General features: G+C 40.9%; 1 protein-coding gene across 1 annotated transcript in view; it reads right to left on the bottom strand.

Moving 5' to 3' along the window:
• The window catches only part of TAFA4 (TAFA chemokine like family member 4), a 185,226-nt gene extending 166,575 nt beyond the window's left edge, over window positions 1-18,651 (bottom strand). Inside the window, exon 1 of the mRNA XM_021934243.2 lies at window positions 18,268-18,651. The gene's annotated coding sequence lies outside the window, so the exon portion shown is untranslated. The remainder of the gene's footprint in view (window positions 1-18,267) is intronic.
• Window positions 18,652-24,041: the final 5,390 nt, after the last annotated feature.

The following is a 24,041-nucleotide window of genomic DNA, read 5'->3' as shown; positions in this document are numbered from 1 at the left end:
AAGCCGGACCACCTGGGTTCCAATTGCAGTTCAAGTCGTGAGCTGCTGGTATTCAATTTACAGTGCTGTTTGTTCCTTGCTTGCCCTCTCTCCAGCATGCAGTCCTACGGAATGAGAACCATTTGGAGAAATTATTTGTTACTAATCTGACCAACGTCTGAAAGACAGTCTCAATTAGAGACAGAGAGAGAAAGAAATTCCAGCTCTAGAACTCACTAGGTGTGACCCTGGCAAAAATGCCTTATCATTCTATGCCTCAGTTTCCTCACCTATAAAATGAGGACAAGAATCCTACCCATCCCAATTGAGCGTGTTAATATAGCTAAAGGATTTTAAATAGGCTTGGCATAAAATAAGTGCTATATATGTGGTAGCTGTGTTTTCTTTTAATTATCAGTTCTGGCAAGAAGTAGTCCCGACTCCAACAGTCTGAAAGAAACAAGGATGTGCAACAAAAACGAGTGCTTACATCTGCCAAAAACATGTATGGGAATGTTCACAGCAGCTTTATTCATAGCAGCCAAAACCGAGGGGAAAATAATAGATGTTCAACACCAGAATAAAGTAGCCTATTCTTACAATGAAATACTATGCAACAATGAAGAAGAACTACTATTACAGGTAACAGCAGACAGAGCATTGGGCAAAATCTTAGGGAATGATAAAAACTGTATATTTCCATTTATAAGAAGCTGTCAAAGAGAAAAAACTAAGTTCTACTGGTAGTGGTGTGTATGACTAGGAGGGTTACAAAGGACCCATCTGGGTGCTGGAAATTCTGCATCCTATCCGAGTTGTGGTTTCATGGGTGCGTACTTATGTGAACATTCACTAAGCTCTAGTAATTAAGATTTGGACACTTTATTGTAAATTGCACCTCAATTTTTTTAATTAGCAAAAGGTATTAAATCAGTATATGTGATGTGACCTTATGTGTAAAGTTAGTTACTAAGAGTTTTAAAGTTTATTTAAATTGTGATGCATTAGTGATGCATTTCATCAATTAAGCCACAACATCAAATTCATTATTAAGATGAGACCAAATATGTCTATTTCAATAAGCATATTTAATAAACAATGCAGTAAAAAAGCCATGGAAGTGGTGTGCAAATGAGGGAAGTCTGGACTTCATTAGACTATGGAAAAGGGGGCACACAGTCCTTTATTCCAGCAGGGATCAACAAACTTTGCCCATGGGCCAAATCCAGCCCACTGCATGGTTTTGTACACCCTGTAAACTGAGAATCGTTTTGACCTTCCCAAATGGTTGGGAAAAAAAGAATAGTATTTATTGATACATGAAAGTTAAATAAAATTCAAATTTCAGTACTCATAAAATGTTATTAGAACATGGTCATGCAACATTCATTTACATACCGTCCCAGGCTTTTTCCCACTTCGGCAGAGTTGAGTAGCTATAACAGAGTTCATGTGGCCACAAAATATAAATATTTACTACACAGCCATTTATAGAAAAAGTTTGTCAACCCCTGCTGCTCAAGTAGATACGTTTCATCATTGTCACTGATGCAGAGCCATAAAGTCACCTCCCTGTTCTAATTCTTTCTTACTAAGAGGCTATTCTCAAATACCCACCATGATTAACTCCTTGGCTCCAAATTCTGAAGCCCAGTGAGTGTCCAAGCTCTGAGTTCTTAGGACAAGCTCTGGCCCAGTGGCAACTAGAACACTATTACAAGATCTTTGCCAAAAAAGACAATAGAATTACAAACTATCACAAGCAAACATTATGAGTTAGTCTCTTGTATCACATTGAAAAAGTGTCCTTTTTTTCTGGAATTTTTACTGTGCCCTCAAATTAGTTCTTGCTTTAAAACCAACCAACTGTAGAGTCCTCTTCTTTGCTTTCAAGTCATTACTACATCTTTAAAGTAGAAACATTTAGGGCCCTTGTTAAAAATGTACAGATAGAAAATATTTGGGGTGCTAATTAGGTGATAAGAAAGTTTAACTTTCAAAATGGTGATGGAAGATGAATTTTCCCACCTCTGAACTTTCAATAGCCTTTTTTCCTCCACATGGGAATATCCTTCCTCCTGTCTCCTTAGTGGCTAAATCTCCCTTACTAAACTGATAGTTCACTGGATACGAAATCCATATTAGAATTAATAACCATACCCAGCCCACCACTTTGTGCAAAATGGGCACCTAAGATACCTACGAAGTGAAGAAAAATTTATAAGAGAAATTTCTATCTCCATTCAATAAATATTGAATTGACCAAGATATGCTGAATTTATCTGCTCATCTCCTTAGACTTTAAGTGACTATTTCTCTATCTGCAAAAGCAATAACTATTTTTGATAGACAAGTTCAAAACCTACCAGTGTGAATGTGTACTTTTGAAAATAGGGTAAATACCTTGCAATTGTGAGAAATTCTTTCTTGTGGAATGCTGTTTAAGAAAAGTTGTGAGGTTCCCACCGACTCCATCTAATGTTAATCATTTATGAAATACTGTGGTTCAGAGCTCAGCAATTGAAGTCATTTCAGGCAGTAAATATACATTTCCTGTCAAAACATATCAAATGGATAAGACTCCAACTTATTTGAGAATAAGTTGTAACTCACTTCAATATTGGCAATGTGGAGGAATCTCTGATGACTTTTAATAGCCTTGACAGTTTTCTTGTTCTTGCCCCCAAACCACTGAGTATCTCCATTTGATCCTTCCCTGAAATGACCCTCAGTATCTATCCTTGTAGTATCTATCCCTCCAATTCCAAATCTGTTGTGTGGTTTCCTTTTCCATTACTCAGATTTTACAGAACTCAAGTTAGGTCTACATATAACTCAAAGTATTCTGGATTTACAGATTATTACCTCATTGAAACTAAGGTCCCAACTTCATTTATCACTGCATTCTGCCTATATCATTTCACCCCACATGTAACAATGCCCTAGAAAATAAAAGCTTTGATACAAAATTTTGTTCTTTTTGCAAAAATTAAGCCCAGTGGTAGAACAGTCAAAGCAGGTACTTCGGCACCACAGAATCACCAGGACCTCAAGCAGCTTCTGTCTTTCTGTTCAGTCTTTTTCCCTTCTGCCTCTTGTCATCAAGGTCACTTCACAGCCCAAAATAGCTGTTGGAGAACAAACTATTACATCACATTCCAGGACTTAGAAAGGAGGAAGATCCAGAAAGGGCTCTACCCCTGGATTTTAGAAGACTCACCAGAAATAACCATCCAAAACTCCTACATATATCTCCTATGGCTATCCTGGTGCAAGAGAGTCTGTAAAACATAGTCCTGATTCTGTACAGATTGTGTCTTACTAGAAATCAGGGTTCCACCACTAAGGAAGGGGGAAGAATAGATGTGATGTACGCAGCTAGCATCTCTTCCACCCTGTATTGCATATATCCATTTTGTATAGATGGACCACCAACAATTAAATAATTGAAAGAAATGTAGAAATGTCTCCAGCACAGGCCCTTTCATCACCTAAGGAAACCTTCCAGAAGATTCCACTTTAACATCTTGGAGGCCAACTTTCACTACTAGTGAGGAAACACTGATGTACTTCTTCTCAAATTGGACATGGGGGTGTATTTCATACTTCCTCATCAGGTTAATGTAATGACAGATTTCAGATATAAACAGCACCTCAACTGCACTTACTATGAGACTGTGGTGGTTCTATGGTTTGAGTTTTTCGGGCTTTTTAAAATCTCACAGGTGTTCCTACCTCATCCAAACCCAAGAGCAGAATCAAGAGACCTCCGCCCCTGTGTGTCAGTGTGGAACAGACTGAAAGTTCCCAGGAACAATGGTATTTACCTAGGACTGAGTGGGAAGGTAGAAACCTAAGCTCTGAATTCAACACTTCTGAGATTTCACTGACACCCGGTTTATGGAAGATCAGGACAAGTTGGTAGACAGCAACGTGGCTTCTGGCAGATCTTCAGGAATAATGATAATGTGCATTTATACAATGAGCTGTAGTTTTCAAAGCATTTTCGCATAGTCATCAATTGGAAACTCCCACCAGTACTTTAAGCAGGCCAGATCGTTGTAGCTTTGAGTAGGTTAGGGATTTATTACTCAAGGTTTTCTCTTATGAGACAACATTTGAGACTTAAATGATGAGAGGAAGCCAGACACACACACACACACACACACACACACACACACATATACATACAAAAGACACACATTTCACATTCCAGGGAAAGGAAATCAGGTACAGAGCCACTGAACAAGTAAGGAACACATTCGCTGCATGGTAAGAAATGAGAGATGGTCAGTGTGATTACCTCAGAGGAAGGGGGAAAGGTCGCAAATGACAATGGAGAAAAAATCAGCGCACTGGCAACCGTCATCTTCTGATCCTACTTCTAATATAACTTTTGCTTGTCCTACCACCAGATAGATTTTCAACATGGGAATCTTATCCATGTACTGCCTCTGCCATCCTCACTCGATCTACTTCTAAAAATGTCTTTCAAGAAACGAAAAAGAAGCTGTTGTTTTCATTGCAAGCTATGTCCAATTTTAAAATATATACAAAATTCCTAAATTCTAAAACTTCATTTGATTTTTTTTTTTCCTCCAGACAGGGTCTTACTCTGTCACCCAAGCGGGAATGCACTGGTGCAATCATGGGTCACTGCAGCCTTAACCTCCTTGGTTCAAGCAATCCTCCCATCTCAGTCACCTAAGTAGCTGGCACTACATGCATGCATCTAACCATGCCTGCTTAATTTTTGTATTTTTTTGTACAGACAGGCTTTCACCATGTTGCCCAGATTGGTCTCGAACTCCTGGGCTCAAGAAATCTGCCCACTTTGGCCTCCCAAAGTGCTGGGATCACAGGCGTGAGCCACCACGCCCAGCCTCTTCCATTTGCTTTAAAACCAGGTTTTCTACAAACTTTCTGTAACCAGCACTTTCAAATTGCAATTCGCTTTGTGTGTTTTTAAAAATACCATGTACACAGACATATACAGCATCCTGTTTCCTGTATACCAAGAGTAAACCTTCAAAATATCCCTCTGAGGAACGAAATTCCAAACCCCTGCCATAGGATTCACACTCAGTAGGCCTTCAGTTTTGTCAGCTTCCCTGCAACTTCCCGCGTCCACTGCTTCAACCAGTTAGTTAGGAAAAACAATTTTTAAAAAACATCTTGGCATCCATCAACCAGCATTTTCAAGGGCAAGAAAACAGCAACGCCCAAGGAGCTGTCTGAGGTGCTTAAGGTTAATGGCTGTATTTACATAGCCATCAATTCACTTTACAAAGAACTGCCCCAGTAGGACTGTGCAACTCCATCAGGCGGCCCCTGTCAGGACAGAGCAGACAGGAGTCTCTAAACGAGGAAAATGCCTGATAAATCTTAATGACATCGTTTTGTTTTCATTCACTTACTTATCACCTTATTTTCAGCTCAAGAGTCTTGAGCCCCTGAATGAACAAAATAGACTACACTTCCATTTCTCCATGAGTCACTCTCTAAAACTTTTTGAGACTCCAGTAAATTACAATGGCTTTACCATTTATGATGATGCATACCTTGCACCAGCGCTGTCCAATCGGGCAGCCACTACACATACATGGTTATTTAAGTTTAAAGCTAAATTAATTACAATTAAAGAAAATTTAAAATTTGCTTCTTGAGTCACATTAACCACATTTCGAGTACTCAAAAGTAACATGTAGCTTAGTGGCTCTCACAGTGAACAGCAAGAAGTTTGGAACATTTCCATCATCACAGGGAAGTTCTATTGAAACACACAGGAATTTGTAAGATTCTACTTACAGATTTTACTGATAATGTCTAGGGCCTGGCCTGTTCTGGAGTTAACATATCTTAATTTCAAGGGAACATAATGATAAGAGACTTTCTGCAGTCCCCACATTTTCCAGACGTATTCCCAAGCCACTGGTACACTGTTGTTTTTAATGCTCTAAAACACACCCTCTGACCAGGCAATTACACTTCTACCCTAGAAAAATGCAAACACATGGGTACCAAGAGACTGTAATTACGAGAAGGCTTTAAACAGTAAACACTGCATCTCAGTTAACACCATATATGACTTTGTTCAAGAATGATATCATCATATTCTCTATAGCAGAAAAAAATGGGAAAAATCTGAATGCCCGTCTGTAGGGAAACAGCTAAATAAAATGCAGTACATTCATAGTGGAACACTATATGGCAGTTAAAGGAATGAGTGAGAGCTATGTATGTATAAACGTGGATAATCTCCAAGACACCAGTAAGCAAAAAAATACAAACTATAGAATCAGATGTATAAAATGACACTACTTAAGTGAAAAAATTCACACACAAAACAGTATATTTAGTAACCATACGCACTAATATAAATAGCAAAGTTTAATATATTTTTATATTTTCACATTATACTTTTTAAATAAAGTTAAATGCCAAATATGCTTCCTATTTCTGTTGATTAGTTGGCATTGATACAAATCAACTTCAGATGATAAGAGAGAATCTACCAGGTCTTCATCAGTTCATTCTTCCTCCTCAGGTTTGGATTTCTTTGAAATGTAATGTATATTAAATATTTTAAATATGTGCAGAAGGCTATTACCCAAACTCTTCATAGTATCTGAGAAGGGAGAGACAGAAATGGGTTGTAGAGAGAGTTAGAGGTGATTTTACTTTTTCTCTAATTTTTTTTTTTTTTTTACAACTTGTGTATTCCCTGCAGGGGTTCTACAAAGTCCCTATGACCCTGTATTATGACCAGTGGCATCACTATCCCCTACAATGCAGCCTGAGTAGCTGTAATAACACTAACCAGCCATTTCCAGCCAGCAGACAGTACCACCCACACATGCCATGTTCTACAGTAAATCAAAGACCATGGTTTTCTAAAAGTAGATATTGTTCTTAAAAAAAAAAATTAGGACAATTTTGTTGTTTGGATGCTTCTGCTGTTTAGTCTTCCATAGAAGCCATCTCCAGCAGGGCCTTCGTCTGCCACTCAACTTGGAAACCTCATCTTCTAACTGTCTGGGGTTGAGCGCTGGGGAAACAAAGGCCAAAAGGGTCAGCAGCCACGGAGGAGAACTGTAGCATCTTGACAGTTGGGTAGAGATGACCAACGTGAAAACCGGCCGAGGGGACAACAGTGACTGATGGGTCCCAAGGAAATGTTAGTACAAACCTAGTCACACGCAACACCCTGCTGCCCGCAAGAGGGGATCACAGTTCCACAAACCAGCTATGTAATTAAAACACAGCTCTGGAGATGAAGGAGGTTAAATGACTCTGACCCAGTCCATCCGCTCTGCTTGCTGGTTGCCAATTCTAACCTTCCTGCCAACACCCGCACATTTCTATAACTCAGATTATCTCCAAAATATTTCACAAACTTCCAATTTTTTTAAACGAGTGAAGGAGAAAAAAAAGCAAGCTCTTTACATGTGTTTTCTTATTCAAAGGGACTTCAGTTTGCAAACTTTTAATTTTTTTAGACAGTGCAAGACAAAGTAAAATCCACTGAAAGCTTTTCATTTAAGCAAACACAGAAGATAATTTATTCCTCCAAGTGGCAGGAGAAAGCAATAAGCCAGGCATCTGTCCAAAAACTTTCCATACCCCCTCAAGTCCTATAACTCTGTCTACAACTCCATCTTCTGGTCCTGACTAAATCTTCAATTATTCCCAGAACGGATGAAATCTTAAATCCACATCAGCTTTTAACATCTGCTGAGTCTTAACTACACAGGAACAAACACGAAATTCCTGTATGTCACCTGCCGATAGGATTACAACTTAAATCAGATCAAAACTATATGGGAATCAATGCCATGTTTTTTCCTAGTCCAATGTAGACATCAGTCGGATGACGGAAGTTGGCAATAGGCTGGTTACATGCTACGTACAGCAAACCTGCCTCAACATTCATTTAAACAACTAGGCAATTCTTATTTTAAAAGGCCTCAAGTACAGAAAACGCATCTTATGCTCTAAAAGAAATGTCAAGACATTATCAAAATCAGTTTCTCAGACACAATACTGATCCAACGAACATTTAATTTGTACTTTTGGTTCAGTAATTTAAATCAACCTTCTGAATCATACTATTTAGACAAGCTTACCAACATATTACAAAATGAGAAACTCTCAACCTAATCAAAACAACCTATTTTTATAAAAATTTCTGTATTAAAATGTTTAAACTCTGAAAAATGTATTGTCTAAGAAAGTGTTATACAAAGTGTGATCCAAAGCCTGGAAGCATCAGCACCTCATGGGAGCCTGCTGGAAATAGGAATTCACAGGCCCCATCCCAGAATTACTGAATCACAAACTCTAAAGATGAGGCCAGGGAATCTGTTTTAACAAGCCTTTCAGGTGCTCCAGCACTGGTCTAAAGGATAATATTAAGAATATCAAGAATACTGGAATTTGGGGACGGGTATACCAAACAAGATTGATTATGTAAAATCAATTTTTAAAATCCAACAAAATTCAGAATTTGCAGAGGACAAAAAAAAATTGCAATCAGCATAAACCCTGTATTCATCTCTCTTCCTTCCTTCTAAGTAAATGAAGATCATGAAACGTACATACGGATATAGTCAATTGCTTGTAAGTTCATGTCTATTTATGCTGTGGTTCAGAAATATTTGCACATCAAACCAGAATCTGAGTTTACACTTGGGATCCTGAGTCTTTTGTAAATGTGAAAAGAGTAAATTTGGAATCAAAATGTCTTGAAGAAACAGTTTTCTAGGAATCTTGCCAGCCCTTTTTCTCAGAATGACCTTAACTTTCAGTCTTGAGGAATGTTTTCCTTTCCTGATTAATACTTCATATGATGATTAGTATATTTTGTACATGTGTACATCAGGACAAGCTGGCTCGTGACTTTTCCCCTACTATTGAGAACACCAGAGCTTGGTGCTCCATTGTAAAAGGGTTAACTAACATGCTAGGCTAGTATCAGTGGCAGAGCTTACTGGCACTGTCCGCTCCCCTGACTGACCTATGAGAAACATGGTTCTAACCACTGCCATTTTCCTTTAAAATAACAAAGAAACCTGGAAAATAAACTACATACATCTGACTCAGGATTCCATGAGACCCAGCCCTCTCACTCCCCTTCCCCATACAGGCTTATTTCTGGGTCTTTAGAATCAAATTAGAACACCCTGTCAGACACCTATTTTTGCAAACTTAATTTCAAGTGTATTTAAATGTCTTCACATCTTGCTATTGCTCATCACATCAAGCAGAGCCGCTTCCACTGTGTAATCACAATAATGAATAAACATGGGGTGCTTAGAAAGGACTGAGGCACCACAAAACTGATCAATTGTTAATTCTATAAAGTGACTAAACGTGCCTTCCTTTGCAATAACTCCATCAAGCTGTGTTTTGGGTGGGAAGGATGCCCATGTCCTCTGCCTACTGTCTCTGTAAAGCAAAAATGCAATCATCGGTCAGATTCTACCCAAGGCTTATCTTAATCTTGATTATTTCCTCATATTGTCTCAACCCACCACCCTCCCAACCCCAATGAGAAGCAAAAATTGTAATGGCATTTAAAAAGCCATGGGCTGCATAATTATTAATTGCCAAAGGATTTGAGGCAGCACTGATATTAACAGCCTAAATAGCCACAGTGTGTATTTATTGCCTGTTTTTATTTTGATAAAATACCAATTTCACAATGAGCATCTGACCCACAGGAACTCCAGATCTCAATCAAATTCCTTTGTGTGGCAGGATAAGGACAGTTGGAGCTTCTTAGAGTAAACACATTTGTTATTTACCTCTTCTCCCCAACCATGCCTGGGCCATACGCATGAGGAGTTTGGCCAACCTTTCTTGAGTTCAAAGAATGAATAATCTACTAAGAGTTTTGTCCCTGGACCACACTGCTTGGGTTCAAACTGTGTCTCTGCCACAAACTACCAGTGTGGCTTCCACCCTGCGTGCTTCATTTTTCTCATGCAAAGAAGGGAGTTGATGATTGTGTCTACCTTGTAGGACTTCAGGAGGATTAAATCAGATAGCACAAAAAATATTCTTAGTATAAAACGGCACAGTCACCATGGAAAACCAGTATGGTGGTACCCCAAAAAACTAAACACAGAATTATCATCCAATCCAGCAACTCCACTTCTGGGTACAGACTCAAAAGAACTAAAGGCAGAACTAAAAGCATCTTGAATAGATATTTGTATACCCATGTTCATAGCAGCATGATGTGCAGTAGCCAAAAGGTGGGAAAAAACAAATGTCCATTGAAGGTCACATAAAAAAATAAAGTGTGGGCTATATATGCAATGGATTATTCAGCCTTACAAAGGAAATTCTGACACATGCTACAATATGGATGAAACTTGAAGACATTATGCTAAGTGAGATAAGACAGACACAAAAGAATAATGTATGTCTCCATTTATATAAGGTCCTAGAGGAGTGAAAATCAGAGAGACAGGAAGTAGAAAGGTGGTCGTCAGGAACTAGACGGGGGAATGGGAAATTCTTGTTTTATGGGTACAGAGTTCAGTTTTGCACCATGAAAAGGGTTCTGTGGATAGAATGGGCGATGGTAGCTAAACAGTGTGAATGTACTTAATGCCACTGAAATGTACACTTAAAAATGGTTAAAATGATAAATTTTACGTTTTTTACCCAAACTAAAACAAAAATGCTTAGTATAGTACCCAGCAACATCCTTACTCAACAAATGATAACTATTGTTACTATTATAATTTTTCTAAAGCTCAACAAGGCAAATATTTCACAAACATTCTCTAATGTAAAAATGGCCAGCATCCAGAGAAAGCTCTCACGAAAGAGACACTTGCTAAGTAAGGTTCAATTCCATTTAAACATCTCCTTACCCACTCCCCACTGCCTCTCTCACCCCCACTGGTAGGTATTCCTTGACCTTAATGGGGATGTTTAAATGTTAACCAATGAGTTTTCTAAATCTCCTCAGCTGCATATCAGCACCTAAGCTTTGAGGTGGGGAAAATTCTGCGTACAAGGAGAATGAGATTGGTTCCAAGGGGCAGACTCACAGCCATCCTCCGGCTTGCTTAATGGAGTTCCGTGCTTCTGAGCAGACCTAGAGTCTGCAAAGAGCAGGACAGAGTGCAAAGATGTGAGTTTTTTATCCTAGGAGGACTGAGTCCATAGTAACCAATTTTATGGCTCTTTTGATTTGTGTCCATGGATATCTGTATGCGTGCGTGTGTGTGAGTGTGTGTTGAGAAGGAATTAATCCAAAAATATAGATGAAGAAAGCTGCGTCTCTGATGTGAAGCCGAGTTGCATAATCAGTTCTGAAGGCAGAGAAAAGGTAACAGATGTTTACATTACAATCTGGCTCCTACTGGAAGAGCTGCCAAATGATTTAAATAGTAACAAAGATTACTATTCCAGTGATTTGTTGCCCCCAACGATACATACAGAGAAGAATTCACCCCAGTAATTTTTTCTTTGGATGGCCTTAATTAAACATTGCACTGTACAAAATATTTATGGCTTTCAAACTACTTAAAAATATTAAACTAGACACCATTTTAAAAGGTTGAATTGTAGGACTTACTCCATGACTGACATATGAAACTTGATGTCTGGTAAATAGGATGCATTACAAAGAAAATCAAAATCTCTTTTAACTTTTGGATGTTTGATGACTAATATTAAGATAAATTTTTAGGTAGAATAACATATAGCCATGAAAAAGAATGACATATAGCTCTCTTCACTGATTTGTCATCTTTACTGGAATCACTCCAGAGCACATCTGAGTCTCATGTAAAATGATCACCACAACGTAGGAGGTCTCCACAGGCAAGGAATGTCGGCCCCCTTCCCTAGCCACAGGTTCACCAGAAGCCCTCTAATGGGCCTTTGCTGAGTAAACAAAGCAGGACACAGATCATATGATGTATGAACCCCCGTATTCAAAATTGTCAGGTCTAAGCCGGGCACAGTGGCTCATGTCTGTAACCCCAGCACTTTGGGACGTGGAGGCAGCCGGATTACTTGAGGTCAGGAGTTCAAGACCAGCCTGGTCAACATGGTGAAACTCCGTCTCTACTAAAAACACAAAAATTAGCCAGGCATGGTGGCGCACGCCTGTACTCCCAGTTACTCAGGAGGCTGAGGTAGAATTGCTTGAACCCAGAAGGAGGAGGTTGCAGTGAGCTGAGATCACGCCACTACACTCCAGCCTGGGCGACAGAGACTCTGTCTCAAAAATAAAAAAACAAAAAGAAAAAAAAATAAATCAGGTCTAAATATATGTGGATAAAAGCAGCAGGAGGGATTTGGAAACAGGTTTACCAAAGTTTAAAAAGGAATTGCCACTGGGTGGCAAAATTGGGTGGGTTTTTTTTTTTAACTTTCCTTTTTATATTTTTCTGCAATGTTTGAATTTTTCTACCCCAGGTATGTACTACTTTTATAAATTAAGAAAAGAAATTTTCAAAACAGAAGCCTAGGGTGATGAAAAGAATTGTGGCCTATGCATCAAAATACTTGGGTTCCCTGACAGAAATAAAGAGCTGCAGACATTGGATAAGATATTTTTCACTACTCTGGACCTTAAAAGTTGCATCAGAGCAGAGTTTCTCAACCACAGCATTCCTGACATTTTGAATCAAATAATTCTTTGCAGCCAGGCATGGTGGCTCACGCCTGTAATCCAAGCACTTTGGGAGGCTGAAGTGGGTGCATCACCTGAGGTCAGAAGTTTGAGACCAGCCTGGCCAACATGATGAAACCCCATCTCTACAAAAATACAAAAATTAGCCGGGCATGGTGGCGGGTGCCTGTAATCCCAGTTGCTGGGGAGTCTGAGGTGAGAGAATCGCTTGAATCTGGAAGACAGAGGTTGCAGTGAGCCAAGATTCCATCATTGCACTCCAGCCTGGGTGACAGAGCAAAAACATAAATAAAAAATAATAATTCCCAAATAACTAAATAAAAAATAGTAATTCTTTGCTGTGGGAGCTGCCCTGTGCACCACAGGATGTTTAGCCAGTATTCCTGCCCTCCGCCCACGAGAGACTGCTCTCCCACACCATCCTGCCCCAAATTGTAACAATCAAAAACACGTCTCCAGATACTGCCGAAACTCCTCTGGGGAGCAAAACTGCCCCCCACTGGAGCAATTTTAAGTTTCCCCCGAACTTCGTGGTCTGCAAGTTTCTTCCTTGCTGAAAACCTTTGTTAATTTTTAGAAGCTATATTTAAAGTCTGTGGTTTTAGGCCCAATGATTCCCAGGTTAGTAACTACGGTATACCGCAGACTCATCAATATTTTCATCACTTACTAGAGAAAAAGATGAAATGGAAATGAAGAAATCAAGAAATAAAACTATTAATTTTCAGAGAAAACTTTAGAACACATGGCACAGACGTGAAACTAAAAGAATCCAAGCAGACACGGTGGTCATTAAAAAAAAAAAAACGAATAAATAATAACTCTAGCTTTTGACAGTTCCACCTTTTGTTAAGGTAACTGAAATACTGTAGAATGTTCTATTGCTTTCTAGTTTGAAATGAACTTACAGCACTAGCAAAGCCAACAGAGTAGTTTTTGTGTACTGCCATATTTTTATTCTGTTAAAAAAAAGCTTAGTGTTTTCTCTTTACTTCATACGAAATACAAGGATAGCCAGGCACAGTAGCTCATGCCTGTAATGTCAACACTTTGAGAGGCTGAGACAGGAGGGTTGCTTGAGCCCAGGAGTTCAACACCAGCCTGGGGAACATGCTGAGACTCTGTCTCTATAAAAAATAAAAAATTAGCCGGGCATGGCGGTGCACACCTGTAGTTCTAGCTACTCAGGAGGCTGAGGCAGAAGGATTGCGTTAGCCCAGGAGGTTGAGTTTGCAGAGAGCTATGATCACACCACTGCACTCCAGCCTGGGTAACAGAGTGAGACCCCATCTCAAAAAAAAAAAAAAAAAAAAAAAGAAAAGAAAAGAAAAAGAAAAAAGAAATATAATGATATCTTCCTATTTTTCCAATAAGGATATTTTACTCTTCTGGACTAACAATTCCACAATCTCATAAAAGGAAACAAATTACCCATGCCTTTATTATCTTTCTAAATAGTGTCTTGTCATTTTATTAACAAGAACTCCCTCATATTTGATGCTACCATACTTCTGAATTAAAATTCTTTATGCTTGTGTTAATGATTTGTTACTCTAAGATCCTGACAGCTTTTGAATTAAAAATGACTAAAAAAGATTCAATGTTGCCTTAGATTCATAACTCTGAAAATCAGTAGTTCATCCATATAGAGAAAGCCATCTAGTAACCACAATGTTTCCGTAACATCAACACTCAACAGCTGGCACATACTAAGTGTTCAACAAATGTAGGGTACCATTATCATTATTCACAACCATGCCAGAAAATAATGTTATTCCAAATTATTGGCTAGTACTGGCTCTTATAGCAACTAAAAGGCACTAAATATGAAAGTGCAGCCTATCACCTAATAGATTAATATTCTGAGTTCTTTCACAAGTAAACCATAAATCATTAAACTGCATGACCATCATTTTGACATCCATGTCTTTCCATGTGTTCAGTTAGGTTCAAATTGAGTCACCCTGCCCAATCGCCTTCCATCGCCAGCTCCCCTTTAAACATTTTCTTTATAATCGTGGATACTGTGGCAGCTACTAGGAAGTAACCCAAGCTAGCTGGTGTATACAGCTGTCCAATCCTTGAGGTGGGCTCAACTAGCATGGTAGTCTAGCAAACTGATGGTGCAAGAAGCCAGTGTGGCCCTCGTCCGCAGAGACAGCCAAGGGGAGGGGTCCCACCACATCACAGGAATCATTCTCTCCCAGGCTTCACTGGAAAGCTCACTGGGCTAGGAATTAGGGTACTCCCGGATTCTAATCCCAGGTTGGTTTGTTTGTTTGTTTGTTTTAATAACATACTAGATCCAAGTTACGGCAATACCTCCTCCCCCTGATCTTCTAGAAAGGTGAAATCTGAGGTACTTTCTAGATATAAAATTCTTTGAGCATTTCCTTAAACCAGATTGTATAATTAAGTTTATGTTTCTTTTTTTTTTTAAGAGCCTTTTGACTGACTGAAGGAAAATGAATTGAACTTGAATAGTGACTGTAAAACAGGAAGAATTTCTCTTATTTTTCAGCAGATATCAAATAGATGGGAAGTCAAGGTCAATTTTATCTTTTGATAGGTGGGTTGCAGATCACAAATTGAGTGGGGCATTACAAAGTGCAATGTCATACTACAGATTAAGTCTCTAAGTCAGGGCTGTCTAGGTTCTGACATGGCTTTTAGAAATAACATTTTCAAAACAAATAATTATGAAGTGATTAATGTGGCCAAGATCACTTCACCAATACCTTTATGGATACCGTTGTTTCCTATTGCCTGAATCCTGAATCTTGTTTCCTATTGCCTCAATCCCCCACCCTCAATCCTGAATCTTGACAAATTAGGATAAATACACTGTATGGCCTCCCAATCATTTATGATTGATTGGCTTCAGGACTTTAAGTCGTCTTGCTAATCCTGACTGATTTATAGCCAACACCTGAATAAGTGAACGCACGTACTCAAACAAATTAGCCCATCACCTACATGGCTATCTCTAGGACAAAAAACAAAAGCAAAAGATTATTCCATTTACTATGATATCTTTACATATTTGTAAAGAAACAGAGCCAGAACACAGGGTGAAAAACTCCCAAAGAGGAAGAAAGCATAAGGGGGAAAATCTCCTTATGCAAATGCTAAAGAGCTCTATAAAACTGCAATCTGAGAATTTTATTATTAAGCTAAGCCTGTTAGTATAGAAATACCCAAAACTCTCCAACTGGGCAGCTAATTGAGACTTAGAAAGTGCCAAGAAGACTTCATTGCTTCCCTCATTCATCACAGGCAATATAGAATCACTTGCTCAATATGATAATGTGACTTTTGTCAATGCATGTTCAAATCAGATCAAGGATTGGCTGGTGATGATGTCATATCCAAGGGTTAATCCCCAGTGAATGCAGTTTTAATATCACATGCATCAACACACCATTTACACAGCAAAGTATTGTATTAAGTGTAACAATAAATGAGTAGTGCAGAAAAAAGCAGCTATTAGGAAAAGGCTATGTACCACTGAAAAGGAGGTGGTGGCGGGGAGCAAAGGAATTTCTTCTTTCTCTTTTTTAATTACTAAGTGGAACTAGGTCATCAAACAATACACATGTCTAAAAAGATCAGAAAATGAATATTGAAATTCAAGTGACCTAGAACATCCTAGTACTAGACATATAAAAATGGTTGCCTTCAATGAAAAATATCCAATAATCAAGCAGAGATATTTGTAGGGTTTTTTTGTGTGTGCTAAGGGAACAAGCAATACAATTAAAGTCATTCAAAGATAGATAAATTGGCAGCCCCTGCTTTTCTGGACAGGGCAACTTTCTTATCTTTAGCAGGGAAAACTGGCCAAGTCAAATTGTGACTTGAAGCCTTATAATAAATTTTAAAGTGTCAAAGGGCAGTTAAGATGGTACTGAGGGATGAAAGCAAAGTCACGCAAAGCAGAACAATGAGACAGAAGAACTTAGGAAGGAAACCTTGAAATACGGCTTTCTGCTATGAGAATATTGATCAAGAAACGTCCACACATATGAAGACAGCTTTTTGCACAAATGAGCCATACCAATTCACTCGGTCATTTTGGGAGGACATAAGTCATCATTAGTCATAACGATTCTGAAAACTGCTCTCACACTACCTTATTAAGGCCTGTATTTCCTACCTAAAGGAAGTGTTGGGCTTTCACACTGATAGGACTATAAACTTAGCAGAAATTCTTCTCACTATAAAACCCACGCGAGCTATTGAAGAATTCTCCAGGTCATACATTTGTTCTCAGTGACTGAGTGGAAACACTAATTACATTGCAAAATGGCTGTTCCTAAATTATTTTAGCCTTTAAAAAATTCCAAGGCCTTCCTGAACTGGGCTCAGACAGACAAACTGCCCCCACCTCTTCCCTCCTCAGCGAGTGTTCTAGAGGGGGCCAAACGAAGACGCGTGTGATTAGAAACCTAGGCCATCAATGTGCACAAGTTTGAGTGACCGAGTCTGCAGGTGGCAGCTCCGGGTTGTGGTGGACAAGCTTTATGCCAAGGATATTAAAGACAGAAACAGACCAAGGCTTCGAACGCGCCCATCCCCACATACGGGGATCGCCTGTCACATCACATCAACCTTGCTTGTCTCAGAAGGAAGACCATTGAAAAGTTAAAAGGGAAAAGAGCTCAGGAATAAAGATGTTTCACCAAAGGGGGTCCCTGAATCTCGGTGAGGGGGGATGGGCACCAGGCTAGGTCTCCGCGAGTCCGTGAACCCGTGCAGGTACATACTGCTTAGGAGCTGATTCACAGCTTGACTAAGGCTCCGTGGAGCCCCCAAAAGTTAAATGATGGTGATTCAAGAAGAAAACGCACCAGCGGCACTGTGTCTGGCTTCGGCAGCCTCCCCAGGTGCAGGAGATCAAGCTTTCCAGTTCCAATCCTCCCCCGAGCTCCTTGCTTAGAGTCAAAGATGCCCTCTCTTCTAGGAGCGGATTAACAGGGCAGAGGGAAAACTAGAGAAAGAAATGTAGAGATGCCTCCCGCGGAAAGAGACGCAACTTCCAGACCCGCTCCAGTTCTCCACTTGGGCGGGAAGCTTTGCGCTCCCAGCTGGAAGACGCGTCCCGAGCGCTCGCGGCGCCCTTCCAGCAAGATCCCAGCAACCAGCGCTTCGGGGGGGCGGGGGGCGGGGGGACGCTGACCTGCTCCCACCTGCTTGCTCCTATAAGGATCCTAGCTCAGATTAAAGGGATGAAGAGCTAAGGTCGGCTTGTCCAGAAAAGAGCTCACGGCGAGTTCACCACCCCCTATATTAATTCATCGAGTGGCCTCCTCCGCATCAGCAGAGCACCCCGGGGATTCTGATTGTCAGTCACGAACCCCGAAACTGGAAGCAGCCGCTGCCTCTCTCCAGCCACACATCCATACTTCGGAGCGCCGCTTCCAACTTCAGGTTGCACGCCGACCTCAGCACAGGCAGTCGCCCCAGCACCCCAGAGAGCCGGGATGAGGGGAGCTGCACCGAGCTGAGTTAAGTCGGTACCAGCCCGACAGGCAGCGGCTGCCCACGAGACAGCACCTAAATACAGGGTCCAAATCCACCCCCACCCCATCCTCTCGCCCCTCCTTATCCTTTCCAAACCTTCTTACTCGACTAGAGCCGGCATCCAAGTCGGACCGGCGAGTCCGGAACTAGGCACCGATCGCCACACCGGAGCCAGAGGACGCTCACCGTGCCGCCTCCCTACGGGCGCCCCGAGAGCGGCCCATCACCTCTGCAGCCTCGCCAGAAGAAGGAAAGTTCCCACGTCTCTACCAAGAGAAGCCCGAAGCTCCTGCGGGAGAAACCCGAAGCTGCTGCTGGAGAAGCAGCGTCTGCGGAGAGGCAGCTGAGGCTGGACTCCCGATGTTCGCCCGAAGCCGCGCGCGCAGTCTGTGCGCCCGGTCCGGGGCGGCGCGCAGCTAGCAGTGCGGGGCCGAGCACAGCTAGCGCGCTGGTCAGGAGGGGCCTGGCCGCCGCGGAACGCGCTGATTGGCCCGGCCGACCGGCTGCTCCTGCCCCTGCCTGGCCCCGCGGTCCACGTGGGCCGGTCCTCTCCCCGCCCCGCACCCCTGCTCCGCCGGCGCGCCCCACCTGCCGGCCTCCGGGAGCCTCTCCCGAGCGCCTCGCTGTGGCCACCACTCCGCAGGTGCTGAGCAAAAGGTAGTCTTCCTGAATACCTGAGAGTCGCGTTGAGCTCCGCATAAACGCCTAAAATCTCTAAAAGGGATTTAGGGTTCGGCTGTCAGTTGAAACCATTCCCCACGCAGGACCCAAAGCAGTTTGCAAAGAGGATTTCTTAGCCACCCTGTGCTGTAGCACATTCATGAACTGATCTGGCTTCGCGTGTAATGTGCTTGTAAAAAAGAGGAGAAAACCCGGCCCACGTATCAATACCTGAATACTTTTATTTTTAAATGTATAAAATACAGCTAAGACTTCTGTGACTCCCTCCTCTAGCTCCATCCCCAGTCATGCCCTCCACTCTTCCGCAAGTGAAGTAACTGATAATCAGTGACACTCAGTGGTATTCATTTTAGTGGGATTACTTCATCTGATCTCCATTTTATAGATGAGAAAATGGAAGCACTGAGAAGCTAAATCGTTTACTGAAGATTACACAGGTAACTAGTAAATCCGTGCTCTTTAGTATTCAAAGCATGGCTCCGTAGAGCCGTCCCTTGAGAACACTTTAGAACTGCAGACTTTCAGGCCCCACCCAAGAACCAGAATCTTCATTTCAACAAGATCCCCAAGTGGCTGGTACATGCATAAAGTTAGAAAGCGTTGCTCCGTACCACTATGCTGCTCACTATCATTGGCTTGGCTTATCATCTTCTGGTCCTTTTACTCTGCATTGACATACAATTATGTGCCATCCTGCCCCCGCTGCACTCCAAAGTATATTCGCCCTTCTCTTAGTCTACCCCTTAAACTAACGTATGGCAGGCTTTCTGCTTCTGTTCCCCGTACCACACATACCGTACACATAGCACATTTTATTTGTTAAACAGTTTCAATCTCTTACTCTCTTATTATTAAAATGAGGGTTCTACATTCAAAGGCAATCTATTATCAAGATGTCACCAGTTTAAGAGAATTCAAGGTTTGGAGATAGGGGCTTGATCTTTGAGATTTCCTTTAAAGACTAGCATTGAAATTCTGTGACGGTTAAGGGGAGATCCAAGCAACACCTGAAACAGCATGCCAGGAGTCTCCAGAGCTCTTTCTCAACAACATTCATTCATTCATTCACTCAGCAAAACTGAGGGCCTACTCTGTGTCAGGCACTGTAACAAGCGCTGGTACATACAGAAGGAAACACAACAGTGAAAGTTCCTGAGTTCATGGAACTTACCTTCTAGTAGGGAGAGATGGGCAATTAACATGACAAGTAAGTGAATTACAGAGTTTGGTAGAAGGTGGTCAGTGTTATAGAGAGAAAGAAAGTAAGAGAAAAGAAGTTGAGTACTGGGGAGATGGTGGTTTTAGGAATAGTAGTCAGGCTAGTTCCCACCGAGAAGGTAGTATCTGAACCAAGACTTGGAAGAAGTGAGGGAGCAAGTCATTTAGAAGAACAAGTCCACATTCGTTCATTTACCAAATATTTGTTACTTCCATACTGTGTGACAAACATGGTTCTGGCAAAGATCTGTGTGTTTACTTAAGCCCTTTTTTTCATATCTGCAATTTTCCTGCACTGGGGGGTTTCTTGTCCTGGCGAGGAAAAACAAAAACATAAGCAACTGTGTTTGGCTCAACCTAATACCATGTTCTTCCATCCTGGATGTTCAGTATTGTTAGGGATTCAACTTTGTCTCCTTAAAATTTTTTTGTTTAAGTCTTAACCCCCAGTACCACAGAATGTGACATTATTTGGAGATACGGCCTTTATAGAATTAAATTAAATGAAGTATTTAGAATGAACCTGAATCCAGTATGACTGTGTCCTTATAAAAAGGGGAAATTCGGAGATAGACATGCACACAAGGAAGACCGCCATGTAAAAGTCAGGGCAGAGATGGAGTGATACTTCCACAAGCTAAGGAATGCCAAAGATTGCCAGCAAACCACCTAGGGAGAAGAGAGGCATGGAACAAATTCTTTGCAGCCCTCAGAAGGAACCAACCCTGCCAACACCTTAACCTTGGACTTCTAGCCTCCAGAACTGTAAGACAAGAAATATCTGTTGTTTAAGGCACCTAGTTTGTGGTGTTTGTATGGCAGCCCTAACAAATTCATACAAGCATAAAAGTGTGTTTGTTTCAAAAGCAAGATAGTACAGTTAAGGGACTCATCTTTAAGTTTCCAATGACCTGATGTCTCTTGTGCAGTAGCAAGAAGCCAGAATGATCTGACGAATTGAGATTTACTAACCAAATCATCACCAAAAAAAGGCAAGCTATATTTAAAAAAAAAAAAAAGCCACTGAGCCCCAATTATCCAATTGTTTCCTCATTCAGCTATTTATCAAGCGCCCTCTGTGAGCCAGGCTCTGGGATATGGTGACAAACAAGGCACATGTGATTTGTGTGTATTCTTGTAGGGGAGGTTGGACAGTAAATAATTCAACAAATATATGAATAAGGTAATTTCAGAGCAGAATAAGTGCTAAAAGAAAACAAAAGAAGGCTAGAGCATTAGAAGGATATGAGGATGGGTTTAATTTAGATTGGCTGCCTAGGGAAGGTCCCTGTGAGGTAGTGACATTTGAGCCAAGACCTAACTGACAAGAAGCCATCCAAGCAAATATCTGGGCAAAAATTGTTCCAGGCAGAGGGAGCAGTTCCTCTTATAAGAAAATATCCCTGTCATTCATTCGGTAACATTCTTTCTCTCTCTCTTTGTGACCCATTTTGCATCCTTTAAGGTTGTATAAAATCAATCCACATCTGTTTCCTAAAAATGGGGTCAAATTTTTTATTTTCTTGTGTAAGAACCTGTGAAGGTCACGCCAGCAGTGTTTTGCACACACCACACATTCACAAAACACCCCTTGACGTGCCTCTCTATTTGTAGGTAGTGACGCCACGTGACTTGGACATTGTGTTTACTTTCCTCATTTGTATAACATCCAGAACACTACTGGCATGTCCTGGTGCTTAATCAATACGTGCTGATGACTGGCTATGCCTGAAAGGAACATTCTGACTCTCCTGAGCCCGTTTATAAAATCCTCTTGTTTCCAGCGAAGCTTTAACATTTTGCAGCACAATTTTGCACTTTGTAATTTTTCTGAGGAGACTAACAAGAATGATAGCTAACTTAATCGGAGGCTTGTGTGTGGCTCACTATGCTAAGTACTTCTTTATAATCTTTATCATCTTTATAATCCATGTAAATATAAGTAAAGGTAAATACAAGGTAAATTCTCGTATTATAATCTCTGTGTTACAAATGAGAAAACTGGTGCTCAAAAAAGACTAATATGCCCATGGTTGAAACCACCTTTAAATGGCCGACTTATGCCTTGAAACAGTCTCGCTCACTGTCAGCTCTGTGCTTGAGTGGTTGAACAGTGAAACAAGTGAAGAAAGAAAAGAAAAAGCAAAAAGCATCAGTCTGGGTACACATGGACATACTATGTAGAATCATAGGCACTGAAGACTACAAAATGTGGGAGGATGGGAGCGGGGTGAGGGCTAAAAAATTCCCTGTTGTGTACAGTCTTCACTATTCAAGGGATGGGTACACGACAAGCCCAGACTTCACCACCATGCAACACGTCCATGTAAGAAACCTGCCCTTGTGCCTCCTAAATATATAAAATACATTTAAATGCTTTTTAAAAGCATCTGTCTCTTCCTTTACATTTGCCTTTGAAATTTTCAAAGCAGTGTTTTCTAACTTTTTTTATTTACCCCAGCCTTCTGGCTTTCAAGTACACTTTTCTAGCCGGATATTTGCTTTGTTTCCCCTTGCTTCAAACTAGGAACTGCAGGGACTTTATAAATGAAACGACTGATATATATAATTTTGTTTTGTTTTGTTTTCAGCCTGTCTGTTCTTCAACACCTCTAAGGAAATGTAAGTCAAGCTTCTTAGAGCTCAGCCTACTTTGACAGACATCCTATCTCATACACTGACAGTGCCGCAACACTAAGGGGTTCCGCCCCTTATTCAAATAGTAAAGAATATCACATCCCTTGCCAGACCAAATGCTATATGCAATTTCGCAATGCCAGTCTGACCCTCTTTACACAGATACTAATAGATCCTCCTGCCTGAGAGTGAACATCTAAAAATGGCTTCAGCCAGTCTTTGTGAATAACTTTCTATTCTTGTGGCTTCCCCACAGTCCTGGTCAGGGAAAAAGGCCAGAAAACTTGCAACAGCGAAAAGATGTGAGGCTTCTCTCATTGCATCCTGGATTCCTCCACCTTGCTCAGGAAGTGGGTAGCCATTTTAGCCTTTAAATGACTTCCTGCCTTGGATGGCTTGGTCAGACTTGTTTCAGACTTCTGGAACTCAGACAAGGTGTCTGGATATTTGCTTTGGAAGGCTCAGGTGGGTTTCACTATCCTTCTCTTTGCTGACCACAACTGCTTCAATAATTTATGCCCTGGTAAAGATCAGCACTTCAGGGCAAATTAGCATAAGAAGGATTTATGAAACCACAGTGGGAGGGCACTTTTAGAAATCATACAAGAGCTGTTGCACAGAGCAATACAAGCTAGGTTCCAAGCAGGATCAACCCCAGATAGAATCATCAAAGAAATAATGCTCCTTTTGGTACCCTCTCTTCTGTCCATCCCTTCCACTCCAGCATCTCCCAATATGATCATATAGCACTCAGTTATACAGAAGGCTGGTGATGTCATTCATTAATTCATTTTCATTGATTATTTTGCTAATTTGTTTAAACATTATGTTTGTTAAAGAGATATTTGAACACCCAAATTCATAGCAACATTACTTTCTGGATAGAAGCAACCCAAGTGTCCATCAATAGATGAACAGATAAATAAAATGTGATATATACATGCATGCAATGGAATATAATTCAGCCTTTAAAAGGAGGGCTATTCTGACACATGATGCTAAATGGATGAACCTTGGAGACATCATGCTGAGATATGCCATTCACAAAAAAAAAAAACAGATACTGTATGATTTCATTTATGTGAGGTACTGAGACCAGTCAAGTTTATAAAGACAGAAAGTGGAATTGTGTGGCTCATGCCTATAATCCCAGCACTTCAGGAAGCCAAGGCAGGAGGATCAGTTGAGCCCTGGAGTTCTAAACTAGCCTGGGTAACATAGTGGGACCCCATCTCTACAAAAACAATTTAAAAACTTAGCCAGGCATGACGGTGCTCATCTATAGTTCCAGCTACTTGGGAGCCTGAGGTGGGAGTATTGTTTGAGCCCAGGAGGTCGAGGC

Source organism: Papio anubis, chromosome 2, assembly GCF_008728515.1.
Source record: "Papio anubis isolate 15944 chromosome 2, Panubis1.0, whole genome shotgun sequence".
In the NCBI taxonomy this organism is placed as follows: Eukaryota; Metazoa; Chordata; class Mammalia; order Primates; family Cercopithecidae; genus Papio; species Papio anubis.
This window is presented reverse-complemented; position numbering and strand designations above follow the sequence as displayed.